The following is a 16,202-nucleotide window of genomic DNA, read 5'->3' as shown; positions in this document are numbered from 1 at the left end:
GAACACCAGACCTCTCAGCACTGCCTAACGATGCCCTGGGCTACATAAAACCACCTCCATCCAGCTCCAAACACAAACTCAGCTTTGTGGCATGAAGAGGAAAAACACGGAGGTTGAAGACCTACATTCATATAAGCCTGATATTATGTCTATTTCAGGAGGAAAAATATTGACTAGGGGAATTGGGTAAAGGAGGGAGAGCAGGGGGTGGTGGAGGTTTAGCTTGGCGACTGTTGCTATCCTGCTACAGTATGTGTGTTTTGGTTCAAATTAAAGACATACTGTATCTAGGGCCTTGGATGCAATAAAACTCAACTTGGGATATGTCCCAAATCTACATGGGCTAGAATGTGGCTATAGAGTATTTATTATTAAGCATAGCTGGATCATTGAGTCAAGTACTAAAGATCTATTCTGTGATCCAGATTTTGACTTGAATCGGTCTTGACATAATGTCTGACAAGGGATGTAATTTGTGTATCTAATGGTTTGTGTCTTAAAAAGGAAATGTCTCTCTGAGGAGCCTATTGGAGGGAATATAAATTCTAGAATGAGTCCAAGGAAGGATTAGACTGTGATGTTATAAATCAACAGATTATTCAGGAAGTAGTCTATCAACACTGGGAACCAAAATGGAACCGTTAATGAGTGGAAGTGAATGTGTGGGAGCAAATGGACAACCAAGTAAAGCTATGGCGACTACCAAGTAAAACTGTCAGTCAAACCAGCTCTCTGTTAAATCACACACAAAGCTCTCCCAATCGAGCACCAGCTTACCTCTGTGACGTCCATGACCTTGATGGCCGCCAGTTGTCCTGTCTTGACATGTCGTCCCTGCAGAGAGAAAAAGGGACGAATTAATGACGTCATTTCAACCCTGACATGCAAAGTATCCATAGGACGTAGTTTCAGTCAGAAAGACCTTGAGTGCTTGATCCCAGACTAAGTATGGGTGATTCCTTGATTACTAACCATGAGTTATTACTCTACATGATGATCATGGAAACACCAGACATCAGATACCTAAGCAACAACCCAGTCCATATCATCAGCGCCATGCTTTTCTCTTTTCAGCTGAAACCAGTCTTTCGTTACCTCACAATGTGAATGACTCTAACCACTGTAGACTTCAATGACATCATATTTTCTGGTAAGAGAGGAAGCAGCAGAATAGAGGGGACCACTCTGCAGCGAAACTGCCAGACAGAGAGAGGGTCAGTGAAGGGTAGGGGAATAACACTGCTGCAGGATTGGGTTTCCTTTGTCTGAACCGGCGACACCTGAGCTGGACCTGACCCCCCCTGTCTAAAATGGGAGAGTCCGGGCGCTGAGTGATGAGGGATTAACCCACTTCGGCTCGGCGGGGGAGGGGGTAATGAGGGGGGTCACAGGCTTTGTTGGTCTGACTGGAAGCAGACTAGTAGAATGACTAGAACAAAGAAAGAAGTGGGCTCACAACCTTGCATTAAAACATTGCATTTTCTACTGCTTAAAAATCATTATCACAGTAAGATAGTTGTAAGAGAGAGAGGGAGAGATGAGAAACAGAATCCCAGAGTCACGACAGATCAGTTGTATGGGCCATATGTCAGTGCTGACTTTGATAGTCAGTCTCACAGTGCTAGTCTTTATCCCAGAATGCTTTAGTCTCTTCGGTGCCCTGCTTGGAGCAATCACCATGACAACCTGTCCTACCACGGCTTTTAACAGAGAGGGAGGAGAGAAGGCTGAAGTAGAGGAGTGACAGGTTTAGTGAGTGTGTGTGTGTCCATCCTCATCGCTTGGCAACCCTGCCTGAGTCGCACTAGACAGGACACAGATTTAAAAGCTCTGCTGAGAGAGGACTCTGACAAAGACACCCCACCAAGGGCAGGGATCTCAGCCAGGCAGCAGCAACACAGGACCTCACAGCACAGGACCCAACGAGGTCCCTACCAGCTACCATACAGACTGCACCACAACACCCTTGGGCTGCCCAGGGATACGCCAGACCAGAAAGGCCCTATAAATTAACCACACACTCCCTATCAAACAGGACTGGACTAACTATTTCCCTGTTTAATGACAGGCAGGGTGTAGGCAGCTGTGGTCCTGGGGGGGGGTCCTGTCTGGGAGAGGGGGTAATCTAATCTGGAGATCTGTCTAAGGACTGTGGGGATTAAAGAATGTCTCACCAGTCCACATTACACAAACACACATAGGTACAACACAAAGAGCAGCCTGTTGTAAGCATAACAGAAAAAGTCCCATCACTGTTATATACCATAAAACTAAATTGCAGAGTTACAATTCCTATACTGTTTTTGTATTGAATTGGTCTTTCGATAATGGTGCAGAATGGTCATCTAACAGCGGTGTTATTACCTTGACAAGACCTTTAATGTGAAAAGGCTTGGCTGAAGTCCAGTAAATGGCTTCTATCATTGAGGCCACTCCAGTCATGAGTCTCTCTAACTCCTATCAGTGTGCTGTGAGGCTTTCAGTGGACTGTAATGGACTCATTTGGCTCGTGTGTGTGTGTGTGTGTGTGTGTGTGTGTGTGTGTGTGTGTGTGTGTGTGTGTGTGTGTGTGTGTGTGTGTGTGTGTGTGTGTGTGTGTGTGTGTGTGTGTGTGTGTGTGTGTGTGTGTGTGTGTGTGTGTGTGTGTGTGTGTGCAATGAATGACTCAGCTAAACTGGTATAATGGCCACACATGCTTGAGGAAGATGGATGCTGCAGTTAAATGGAAGCTGATGGAAGTTGACCACTGGCGTCCTTCACTCTGAGTGACCACTATGTACTCAGACACACACACACACACACACACACACACACACACACACACACACACACACACACACACACACACACACACACACACACACACACACACACACACACACACACACACACACTACAAGTCAGGGGTTCAAACTACTCATTCAGGGGTTCTTTATTTTTACATTTTCTACATTGTAGAATAATACTAAAAACATCAAAACTATTAAATAAAACATGGAATCATGTTGTAACCAGAAAAGTGTTAAACAAATCAAAATATATTTTAGATTCTTCAAAGTAGCTACTCTTTGTCTTGATGACAGCTTGCACACTTTGCATTCTCTCAACCAGCTTCATGAGGTAGTCAACTGGAATGCATTTCAATTAACAGGTGTGCCTGGTTAAAAGTTAAATAGGGGAAGTTCTTTCCTTCGTAATGTGTTTGAGCCAATCAGTTGTGCTGTGACACGGTAGGGGTGGTATTCAGAAGATAGAATTTGATTTGGGAAGGTCAGTCAATCCGGAACATTTCAAGAACTTTTAACTTTTCTTCAAGTGCAGTTGCAAAAACCATCAAGCGCTTTGGTGAAACTGGCTCTCATGAAGACCGCCACAGGAAAGGAAGACCCAGAGTTACCTCTGCTGCAAAGGAGAAGTTCCTTAGAGTTAGCAGCCTCAGACATTTCAGCCCAAATAAATGCTTCAGAGTTCAACAGACACATCTCAACATCAACCAGACTAGGCAAACGGATGATCTCTGCATGTGTTGTTCCCACCGTGGAGCATGGAGGAAGAGGTATGATGTTGTTTTGCTGGTGACACTGTCAGTGATTTATTTAGAATTCAAGGCATACTTAACCAGCACGGCTACCACAGCATTCTGCAGTGTTACGCCATCCCATCTGGTTTGCGCTTAGAGGGACTATCATTTGTTTTTCAACAGGGCAATGACCCAAAACACACTTCCAGACTGTGTAAGGGCTATTTGACCAAGAAGGACAGTGATGGAGTGCATCAGATGACCTGGCCTCCACAATCATCCAACCTCAATCCAATTGAGATGGTTAGGGATGAGGTCGACCGCAGATTGAAGGAAAAGCAGCCAACAAGTGCTCAGCGGCGTCTGGTAAGGCAAGGGGTGGTGGTCTATGTATTTTTTTAAACAACAGCTGGTGCACAATATCAAAGGAAGTCTCGAGCTATTCCTTGCCTGGAGGTAGGGTTTCTCATAATAAGCTGTAGACCACACTACCTACCGAGAGAGTTTTCACCGGTATTCTTTGTAGCTGTTTACATACCACCACAGTCAAGAGGCTGGCACTAAGAAAGCATTGAATGAGATGCATTCCACCATTAGCAAACAAGTAAACCCAGAGGCGGTGCTCCTAGAGGCCGGGGACTTTAATGCAGGGGAACTTAAATCAGTTTTACCAAATTTATATCAGATGTTAAATATGCAACCACCTATACTCCACACACAGAGACGCATACAAAGCTCTCCCTCTATTTGGCAAATCTGACCATAATTATATCCTCCTGATTCCTGCACCAGTGACTAGATCAATAAAAGAAAGTGGTCAGATGAAGCAGATGCTAAGCTACAGGGCTGTTTTGCTAGCACAGACTGGAATATGTTCAAGAGATTCCTCCAATGGCGTTGAGGAATACACCACGTCTGTCATTGGCTTCATCCAAAAGTGCATCAATGACGTCGTCACCACCGTGACCGTACGTACATACCCCAACCAGAAGCCATGGATTACAGGCAGCATCCGCACTGAGCTAACGGCTAGAGCTGCCGCATTCAAGGAGCGAGACTCGGAAGCTCATAAGAAATCCCGCTATGCCCTCCGACGAACCATCAAACAGGCAAAGCATCAATACAGGACTAAGATCGAATTGTACTACACCGGCTCTGTGGCAGGGCCTGCAAAACATTACAGACTACAAAGGGAAGCACCTCCTAGAGCTGCCGAGTGACACGAGCCTACCAGATGAGCTAAACTACTTCTAGGGAAATAACGCTTCGAGGGAAATAACACTGAAACATGCATGAGAGCACCCACTGTACCGGAAGACTGTGTGATCATGTGATCACGCTCTTCGCAGCCGAAGTGAGTAAGACCTTTAGACAGGTCAACATTCACAAGGCCGCAGGGCCAAACGGATTACCAGGGCGTGTACTGCGAGCATGCGCTGACCAACTGGCAAGTGTCTTCACTGACATTTTCAATCTCTCCCTGTTCGAGTCTGTAATACCAACATGTTTTAAGCAGACCACCATAGTGCCTGTGCCCAAGACCACTACCTGCCTAAATGACTACCGACCCGTAGCACTCATGTCTGTAGCCATGAAGTGCTTTGAAAGGCTGGTCATGGCTCACATCAACACCATCATGCCAGAAACCCTAGACCCACTCCAATTTGCATACTGCCCCAACAGATCCACAGATGATGTAGTCTCAATTGCACTCCACACTGCCCTTTCCCACCGGGACAAAAGGAACACCTATGTGAGAATGCTATTCATTGACTACAGCTCAGCTTTCAACACCATAGTGCCCTCAAAGCTCATCAATAAGCGAAGAACCCTGGGACTGAACACCTCCCTCTGCAACTGGATCCTGGACTTCCTGACGGGCCGCCCCCAGGTGGTAAGGGTAGGTAACAACACATCACCACGCTGATCCTCAACACAGGGGCCCCTCAGGTGTGCGTGCTCAGCCCCCTCCTGTACTCCCTGTTCACTCATGACTGCATGGCCAGTCACGACTCCAACAACATCATTACATTTGCAGATGACACAACAGTGGTAGGCCTGATCACCAACAACAACGAGACAGCCTATAGGGAGGAGGTCAGAGACCTGGCCGTGTGGTGCCAGGACAACAACCTCTCCCTCAACGTGATCAAAACAAAGGAGATGATTGTGGACTACAGGAAAAAGAGGACTGAGCACACCCCCATTCTTATAGATGGGGCTGCAGTGGAGCAGGTTGAGAGCTTCAAGTTCCTTGGTGTCCACATCACCAACAAACTAACATGGTCCAAGCATTTCATTACAGTCGTGAAGCGGGCACGACACAACCTATTCCCTCTCAGGAGATGAAAAAGATGTGGCATGGGTCCTGAGATCCTCAAAAGGTTCTACAGCTGCACCATCGAGAGCATGTTGCATCACTGCCTGGTATGGCAACTGCTCGGCCTCCGACCGCAAGGCACTACAGAGGGTACCAGTACATCACTGGGGCAAAGCTTCCTGCCATCCAGGACCTCTATAACAGGCAGTGTCAGAGGAAGGCCCTAAAAATTTTCAGACTCCAGCCACCCTAGTCATAGACTGTTCTCTCTGCTCCCGCATGGCAAGCGGTACCGGAGCACCAAGTCTTGGTCCAAGAGGCTTATAAACAGCTTCTACACGCAAGCCATAAGACTTCTGAACATCTAGTCAAATGGCTACCCAGACAATTTGCAGTCCCCCCCTCCCCCCACCACACTTTCTGTTGTCATCTATGTATAGTCACTTTAATTAACTCTACCTACATGTACATACTCCCTCAAATAACCGGTGCCCCCGCACATTGACTCTGTACCGGCACCCCCCTGTATATATATATATATATATATATATATATATATATATATGTTTTTTTTTACTGCTGCTCTTTAATTACTTGTTACCTTCATCTCTTATTCTTATCCGTATTTTTTGAAATTGCACTGTTAGTTAGGGGCTAGCCGAGTAAGCATTTCACTATAAGGTCTACCTGTCGGTGCATGTGACTAATACAATTTGATATGTGGGAACTCCTTTAAGACTGTTGGAAAAGCATTCAATGTGAAGCTGGTTGAGAGAATGCCAAGAGTGTGCAAAGCTGTCATCAATGCAAAGGGTGGCTACTTTGAAGACTCTCAAATATAAAATATATTTTGATTTGTTTAACCTCTTGGATTTAGGGGGCGCTATTTTAATTTTTGGATGAAAAACGTTCCCGTTTTAAACAAGATATTTTGTCACGAAAAGATGCTCGACTATGCATATAATTGACAAAAAGAAGACACTCTGACGTTTCCAAAACTGCAAAGATATTGTCTGTGAGTGCCACAGAACTGATGTTACAGGTGAACCCCAGATAAAAATCCAACCAGGAAGTGCCGCATTTTTTGAAATCGCCTCATGCCAATGACTCCTTATATGGCTGTGAATGAGCTACGAATGAGCTTACGTTTTCCACAAGGTGTCTCCAGCATTGTGATGTCTTTTTAGGCATTTCCATTGAAGAATGGCTGTAAGGGACAATATATATAGCATGTGGTCACATGGTGTCTCCCGCAGAAAATCTCGCGTAAAATACTGAGGTAGCCATTTTTCCAATCGCTTCTTATGAGAAACCAATTGCCTCGACGGATATATTATCGAATGTATATGTTAAAAACACCTTGAGGATGGATCCTAAACAACGGTTGCCGTGTTTCTGTCGATATTATTGAGCAAATTTTGAAAAAAGTTTAGTCGATAGTCTATTTTTTAGCCATGCATGATGAAGAAACGGGAGCTATTTCGCCTACATAAAAAATTATATTTTTGGGAAAAAAAGGAACATTTGCTATCTAACTGGGAGTGTCCTGAGTGAAAGCATATGAAGTTCTTCCAAGGTAAATGATTTAATTTAGTTGCTTTTCTTATTTTTGTGAAAATGTTGCCTGCTGCCAGCAGAGCCTAGCATAGCATTATGCCATGATAAACTTACACAAATGCTTGTCTAGCGTTGGCTGTAACGCATATTTTGAAAATCTGAGATGACAGTGTTGTTAACAAAAGGCGAAGCTTGTGTTTGAATATATTTATTTAATTTCATTTGCGATTTTCATGAATAGGAAAAGTTTCTAGGGGTATTTATGTCCGTTGCGTTATGCTAATGCATTTGAGGCTATGATTACGCTCCCGGATACGGGTTTGCTCGTCGCAAGAGGTGAACACTTTTTTTGGTTACTACATGATTCCATAGTTGTGATGTATTCACTATTATTATACAATGTAGAAAAGAGTACAAATAAAGAAAAACCCTACTGAGAGAAAAAAACCTACTGAGAGAGAGAGAAAAACCCTACTGAGAGAGAAAAACCCTACTGAGAGAGAAAAACCCTACTGAGAGAGAAAAACCCTACTGAGAGAAAAAAAACCTACTGAGAGAGAGAGAGAAAAAAAACCTACTGAGAGAGAGAGAGAAAACCCTACAGAGAGAGAAAAACCCTACAGAGAGAGAAAAACCCTACTGAGAGAGAGAGAGAAAAACCCTACTGAGAGAGAGAGAGAAAAACCCTACTGAGAGAGAAAAACCCTACTGAGAGAGAGAGAGAAAAACCCTACTGAGAGAGAGAGAGAGAAAACCCCTACTGAGAGAGAGAGAGAAAACCCCTACTGAGAGAGAGAGAGAAAAACCCTACTGAGAGAGAAAAACCTTACTGAGAGAGTAAAACCCTACTGAGAGAGAGAGAGAAAAACCCTACTGAGAGAGAGAGAAAAACCCTACTGAGAGAGAGAGGAGAGAGAGAAGAGAGAGAGAAGAGAGAGAGAAGAGAGAGAGAAGAGAGAGGAGAGAGAGGAGAGAGAGGAGAGAGAGAGAGAATTTGTAGAACACATTATCTCTCTCCTAAGGCGTTTTTTGCAATTTTAAGTGTATATGAGTTTGAGAGAGAGACTTGGGTACAGAGGTGGCGGGGGGAGAGATGGAGGAGAGGTGGCGGGGGAGAGATGGAGGAGAGGGAAAGGGAAGAACAGAAAGAAGAAAAAAAGAGGCTGAAGGCCAAGTTTTTCTGCTGATCTAAGCGGTTTTCCAGCAGAATCTGGGAAAAGACTGTCGACTGGACCTAATCACAGCCCCTCCCCACACACAAGAACATGCACAAACTCTCAGATACCACCATAGACTGGGTGCATACGGTAGGCAGGGCTGGTATAGGTGCTCTGACCGTCATGATGTCAGTGTCAGCCTTTGGCTGTGTCTCAATGAGTTGTCTCTCACTCGCTCACTCACTCTTTCCCTCCTTCCCTCACTCTCTGATTCAAGGGGTTTGGTTTCAGGCCTCTTTGAAGTAAAATAACCCACAAATGATTGGCACCCAACCAGCTCACTTTCAAAGGTGTGCATGTGTGCGTGTGTGTTCTCTCCCAGACCAATCACCGGAGGCCAACTTCACTATGACATCATCCTCCTCTCAGGTTCCTATACTCCATACTTTCTTGAGTCTGTCTTCTGTCTGCCTAACACAAACAGATGCTCACACACACACACACACAAACAGGAGCATGCTCACACACACACACACACACACACACACACACACACACACACACACACACACACACACACACACACACACACACACACACACACACACACACACACACACACACACACACACAATAACCCCCCCACCATGTGAGTGTTTCTATTTTCTGTGCATTAACTTCCCCATAACTTGCTCTATGACCAGTCTCTGTGCCATACTGAAAAGTTTTCAGTCTATTCTCTGCCTCTGGTCAGTCAAATATAGGAGGTAGTGGTTAGTTTGTCTTACCTGCGGCTTAAATTGAATAAAAATAAATGACATAAAATAGACTAAAGTCCACCGTCTCAGTTAAATGTGCAAAACTTACATATTAGACCACAAGCAAACCATTTTGGAGTGACTTCCGCAATAATAGAAATTTCACAAAACCTTGGTCATGTTCCAACAGTCTTGAAAGGCCTGTTTTCCTTCAACCTTATAACTCCCCCTCCAGTAATCACCAAGGGAAGGAGATGTGGTAATTAAGCCTTCTAGGACTATGGGGACCAGACCCCTTCAGTTAATAAGATAATCATTCTGGGAGTCTGACCTCTGACCCCAGCACACAAGGGGTTAATCTAAAGTCCTCATTAAAAGGACCACGGCACCATTTGGCTACCTGTCTGGTCGACCTCCACAAACCATAACCCAACACCCATCCCGAACTAACTAACTAACTAACCTTAACTCTTTTCTACAAATAGTGGAACATTAATTATTCTCCTATGCAGTAAATAATGGTGACAGTCAAGGACTGATTGGAACTAGTTAACCTCTTTGGGCTAGGGGGCAGTATTTTGACTTCTGGATGAAAAGCGTGCCCAAAGTAAACTGTCTGTTACTCAGGCTCAGAAGCTAGGATATGCATATAATTGGATAGAAAACACACTAAAAGTTTCTAAAAATGTTAAATAATATCTGTGAGTATTACAGAACTTATATGGCAGGCAAAAACCCGAGGACAAACCATCCAGAAAAAGAAAAAAAATCAGCCCACCACTGTTTCCAAAGGCTGTCATGTTTAATATGAAGGGAAAACCTCTCAGATTGCCATTCTTAGGGTGTCCACTAGATGTCAACAGTCTTTAGAAAGATTTTCAGGTTTGTTTTTGGAAAAATGAGCTAGAATTTGTCGTTTTTCTAAGTGGCTCCTGGCTGTAGTGGTTTCATGCGCGTGGATGAGAGCGCGTTCTTTGTTGTTTATCTCCGGTAAAGACAAATATTGTCCATCTTAAATTTTATAATTTATTTACGTATTAGGGTACCTGAAGTTTGATTATAAATATTGTTTGACTTGTTTGGAGAAGTTTATTGGTAACGTTTGGGATTAATTTTGTAGGAGTGAAACTGGTAGATTATTGAATGAAGCGCGCCAGCTAGTTTTTGGGGATATAAAAAAGGGACTTTATCGAACAAAAGGACCATTTGTGAGGTAGCTGGGACCTTTTGGAGTGCCAACAGAAGAAGACCTTCAAAGGTAAGGCATTTATTTTATTGCTACTTCTGGCTTTCGTGGCACACCTGCCTGGTTGAATTTAAAAAAATGGAAATCAAACAGAAACAAAGAATGCAACAGAATGCAAAAGCAGTAGTATATCAAGTACAGCACAAACCAAAGCAAAAAACTGAAAGAGTGAAAAGTTAATAAAGCAGTAGAGTATAGGAAGTGTGTGGTTCAATGTCTTGTGTCTGAGGAAGATAAGAGAGCCACTTCCCTGAGGAAATACCAGGGGAGTAGCGGCATCCTGTATCAGCACACACAAATGTGAAGCTTCTCACACATATTTTTATTTAACTAGGCAAGTTAGAACAAATTCTTATTTACAATGATGGCCTACCTCAGCCAACCCCCCCTAACCTGGACGACGCTGGGCCAATTGTGCGCCGCCCTATGGGATTCCCGATCACGGCCTATTGTGATACAGACCGGGATCGAACCAGGGTCTGTAGTGACCCCTCTAGCACTGAGATACAGTGCCTTAGACCACTGCGCCACTCAGGAGCCTATACACATTCCTGTTTTTCTGTGTCTATCAATACCGAAATGCCACCATGCAAAAATAAACATCCATGACTGGAAACAGGCCCTGAGCACAGTGAAAGAGAGAGCGCGAAAGAGAGCGAGAAAAAGCGAGACAAAGTGTGTGTGTGTGTCTGTAGTAGTGGTGCTCCATGCCCGCACCTGGCCCTCTTGTCCCGTTCCCCAAGCCTAGAGGGGTGCGATAAAGAACCCCTTGTCCCAAAAACTGGAGGTACACACATACAACCACATTACAGAGCACTCCAGCCCGCCCAAGCACAGAGGAGGGAGACAAGAGACAAGAGAACCAGAGCAGAGGAATTCATGTTGAAGCACTGCATTCTAGATACACGAACAGAATTAATGTTGAAGCACTGCATTATAGATACACAAACATAATTAATGTTGAAGCACTGCATTCTAGATACATGAACAGAATTCATGTTGAAGCACTGCATTCTAGATACACGAACAGAATTAATGTTGAAGCACTGCATTATAGATACACAAACATAATTAATGTTGAAGCACTGCATTCTAGATACATGAACAGAATTCATGTTGAAGCACTGCATTCTAAATACACGAACATAATTAATGTTGAAGCACTGCATTCTAGATACCAGAACAGAATTCATGTTTAAGCACTGCATTCTAGATACACAAACAGAATTCATGTTGAAGCACTGCATTCTAGACACCAGAACAGAATTCATGTAGAAGCACTGCATTCTAGATACACGAACAGAATTCATGTTGAAGCACTGCATTCTAGATACCAGAATATAATTATCACACCAAATGCTTTTTTTGGTTGCTTTTCTTATATACGTTTGTTTCAATCTCATGTGACACACACTTACACGTGAACAGATGTACACTTACGAACAAACATGCAACCACACTGACACAGAAAAGCACAAACACACCATGCAACCAAGTTATTTAGTGCAGCGTCAAGAATTGCGCTGTTTATGACTTCAAACCTATCAACTCCCGAGATGAGGCTGGTGTGACAGAAGTGAAATGGCTGGCTAGTTAGCGCGCGCTAATAGCGTTTCAAACTTCACTCGCTCTGAGCCTTGGGGTGGTTGTTTCCCTTGCTCTGCATGGTGATGTGGTCGTTGTGTTGCTAGTTCGAGCCCAGGGAGGAGCGAGGAGAGGGACGGAAGCTACTGTTACACTGGCAATACTAAAGTGCCTATAAGAACATCCAATAGTCAAAGGTTAATGAAATACAAATGGTATAGAGGGAAATAGTCATGTAATAACTACAACCTAAAACTTCTTACCTGGGAATATTGAAAACTCATCTTAAAAAGAACCACCAGCTTTAAATGTCCTCATGTTCAGAGCAAGGAACTGAAACTTTAGCTTTCTTACATAGCACATATTGCACTTTTACATTCTTCTCCAACACTTTGCTTTTGCATTATTTAAACCAAATTGAACATGTTTCATTATCTACTTGACTAAATTGATTTTATTGATGCATTATATTAAGTTAAAATAAGTGTTAATTCAGTATTGTTGTAATTTTCATGATTACAATTACATTTTTTAAATATTTTTTATTTTAAATCGACCGATTAATCGGTATCAGCTTTTTTTTGGGTCCTCCAATAATCGGTATCGGCATTGAAAAATCATAAAATCGGGCAACCTCATATATATATATATATATATATATATATATATATATATATATATATATATATATATATATATATATATATATATATATGAGAAAAAACAAAACCAGGAGACTCACCCGATGCTCCCCTGCTCCATATCTACCTGTGAAAACACCATCCGTACTCCCGACATCCCCCCCACTATTCCTGCATCCTGGGTTGGTGAGATTGAGGAAGAGGGGGGATGTCGGGTGTACGGATGGTGTTTTCACAGGTAGATATGGAGCAGGGGAGCATCGGGTGAGTCTCCTGGTTTTGTTTTTTTCTGTCTGGGTTTAGTATTTGAGTGAACGCTGCTCAAAAAAATAAAGGGAACACTTAAACAACACAATGTAACTCCAAGTGAATCACACTTTTGTGAAATCAAACTGTCCACTTAGGAAGCAACACTGATTGACAATACATTTCACATGCTGTTGTGCAAATGGAATAGACAACAGGTGGAAATTATAGGCAATTAGCAAGACACCCCCAATAAAGGAGTGGTTCTGCAGGTGATGACCACAGACCACTTCTCAGGTCCTATGCTTCCTGGCTGATGTTTTGGTCACTTTTGAATGCTGGCGGAGCTTTCAGTCTAGTGGTAGCATGAGACGGAGTCTCCAACCCACACAAGTGGCTCAGGTAGTGCAGCTCATCCAGGATGGCACATCAATGCGAGCTGTGGCAAGGTTTGCTGTGTCTGTCAGCGTAGTGTCCAGAGCATGGAGGCGCTACCAGGAGACAGGCCAGTACATCAGGAAACATGGAGGAGGCCGTAGGAGGGCAACAACCCAGCAGCAGGACCCTACCTCCGCCTTTGTGCAAGGAGGAGCAGGAGGAGCAGTGCCAGAGCCCTGCAAAATGACCTCCAGCAGGCCACAAATGTGCATGTGTCTGCTCAAACGGTCAGAAACAGACTCCATGAGGGTGGTATGAGGGCCCGACGTCCACAGGTGGGGGTTGTGCTTACAGCCCAACACCGTGCAGGACGTTTGGCATTTGCCAGAGAACACCAAGATTGGTAAATTTGCCACTGGCACCCTGTGCTCGTCACAGATGAAAGCAGGTTCACACTGAGCACATGTGACAGACGTGACAAGAGTCTGGAGACGCCGTGGAGAACGTTCTGCTGCCTGAAACATCCTCCAGCATGACCGGTTTGGCGGTGGGTCAGTCATGGTGTGGGGTGGCATTTCTTTGGGGGGGCCGCACAGCCCTCCATGTGCTCGCCAGAGGTAGCCTGACTGCCATTAGGTACCGAGATGAGATCCTCAGACCCCTTGTGAGACCATATGCTGGTGTGGTTAGCCCTGGGTTCCTCCTAATGCAAGACAATGCTAGACCTCATTTGTGACTGGAGTGTGTCAGCAGTTCCTGCAAGAGGAAGGCATTGATGCTATGGACTGGCCCGCCCGTTCCCCAGACCTGAATCCAATTGAGCACATCTGGGACATCATGTCTTGCTCCATCCACCAACGCGACGTTGCACCACAGACTGTCCAGGAGTTGGCGGATGCTTTAGTCCAGGTCTGGGAGGAGATCCCTCAGGAGACCATCCGCCACCTCATCAGGAGCATGCCCAGGTGTAGTAGGGAGGTCATACAGGCACGTGGAGGCCACACACACTACTGAGCCTCATTTTGACTTGTTTTAAGGACATTACATCGAACTTGGATCAGCCTGTAGTGTGGTTTTCCACTTTAATTTTGAGTATCACTCCAAATCCAGACCTCCATGGGTTGATAAATTTGATTTCCATTGATAATTTGTGTGATTTTGTTGTCAGCACATTCAACTATGTAAAGAAACAAGTATTTAATAAGAATATTTCATTCATTCAGATCTAGGATGTGTTATTTTAGTGTTCCCTTTTGGACTGGCCAATTACAGTCATCCAAAATTCCATGACCGTCACAGCCGTAGGTGTAAGTGTGTGTTGCACATACCATCAGGTTAAGTACAAGTAAGAATTTAAATTCTGCGCAGTGGCACAACTTTCCCACACCTAAGGGTGCTCAGCACATATTTAGATCCACTGGGATTTGAGTTACAGACGCACACACACACACACACACACACACACACACACACACACACACACACACACACACACACACACACACACACACACACACGGTTTATAAGTGGTGATAGACTACAATATGTAAGGTTCTCCAAAATCAGCACCCTGGATAGTGTGAAGTAAATCTCCACGCTTCCGCCAGACGTGCCCCAGAGAGACCTAAGCATAACACCTTCAAATCTAAACAGAAGACCATTTGGAAACAGTAAAACAGGTTAAAAAAAATTTGAAAGTAACCTTTATTTAACTAGGCAAGTCAGTTAAGAACAAATTCTTATTTACAATGACAGCCTACCCCATCCAAACCTGGACGACACTGGGTCAATTTTGCATGGGCTTTAAACACAGTGAGTTCACAGACTGGCTGACAGTACATGGCAAAGCAAAATGGCTGCTTTGGTTTCTGAAGGCATGACTGGTATCTTCAAACCAGTGAATATATTGGTCCCATAGCTAAGCAAAGCAGCGAACTGGGCCTGTTTGTCCTGCCTAGAATCTTATAGTAATATAATAATATAATAATATAATAATAATATAATATAATAATATAATATATGCCATTTAGCAGACGCTTTTATCCAAAGCGACTTACAGTCATGTGTGCATACATTCTACGTATGGGTGGTCCCGGGAATCGAACCCACTACCCTGGCGTTACAAGCGCCATGCTCTACCAACTGAGGTACAGAAGGACCATATAGGGAAACATTGCTTCATCCATCGGGAGCCAGAAGCTTGGAAAAGACTGCAGCTCCACTATGCATTCACTGCTCTATGGCGTGTAGCTTACAGACAGACAGAGGATCCCCCCCTCCCCTCCTCCATCATGCACCCATCCCCTCCTCACATTCCTGATTTGAAGCAGAAGAATCACTAGTATAAACAGCCAGGGGAGTGGAGCTGGAGGTGTTAGAGGCAGGGGCAGTGTCACGCGCCCCCGCCCCCCCCCCCCGGGGCCAGGGAGCCAGGCCGGAGCCCCTGAATAAAGCCAAGTGAAGCCCTGGGCACACAGGGGGATTACTGCGCTGTCCGACGCCATTATTCATGTTATTCAGGTGCACTATCATCTGGAGCGCTGCCTCGCCCTGTCAGACCCACCTTGTCCAGAGGGAGAGGAGGGGAGCGTTGATGATTTTATTTCGTAAACTCGTTCAGAGCGTGTAGATCTGGGATGAGTGAATTACAGAGATACAAATCAGAGAATCCACAAAACAAAGGGGCTCAAAGGAAAGCTTTCTTAGACTTACATTGGGAGGAAGAAAACAATGAGGATTTGGAGCCTGAGGAAGTTACAAGCTAAAGTGGCTGGCTAGATGCTAATCATATCCAT

General features: G+C 44.3%; 1 pseudogene across 1 annotated transcript in view; it reads right to left on the bottom strand.

Annotated features, from left to right (window-relative positions):
• Positions 1 to 16,202, bottom strand: part of LOC124046845 — a 96,113-nt pseudogene that overhangs the window by 46,497 nt on the left and 33,414 nt on the right. The window contains exon 3 of the transcript XR_006841077.1: positions 778 to 834. The product of XR_006841077.1 is annotated as a mitogen-activated protein kinase kinase kinase kinase 4-like (transcript). The remainder of the gene's footprint in view (positions 1 to 777; positions 835 to 16,202) is intronic.

Source organism: Oncorhynchus gorbuscha, linkage group LG01, assembly GCF_021184085.1.
Source record: "Oncorhynchus gorbuscha isolate QuinsamMale2020 ecotype Even-year linkage group LG01, OgorEven_v1.0, whole genome shotgun sequence".
Classification (NCBI taxonomy): domain Eukaryota; kingdom Metazoa; phylum Chordata; class Actinopteri; order Salmoniformes; family Salmonidae; genus Oncorhynchus; species Oncorhynchus gorbuscha.
The sequence above is the reverse complement of the archived record's forward strand: the minus strand, read 5'-3'. Positions and strand labels throughout refer to the sequence as shown.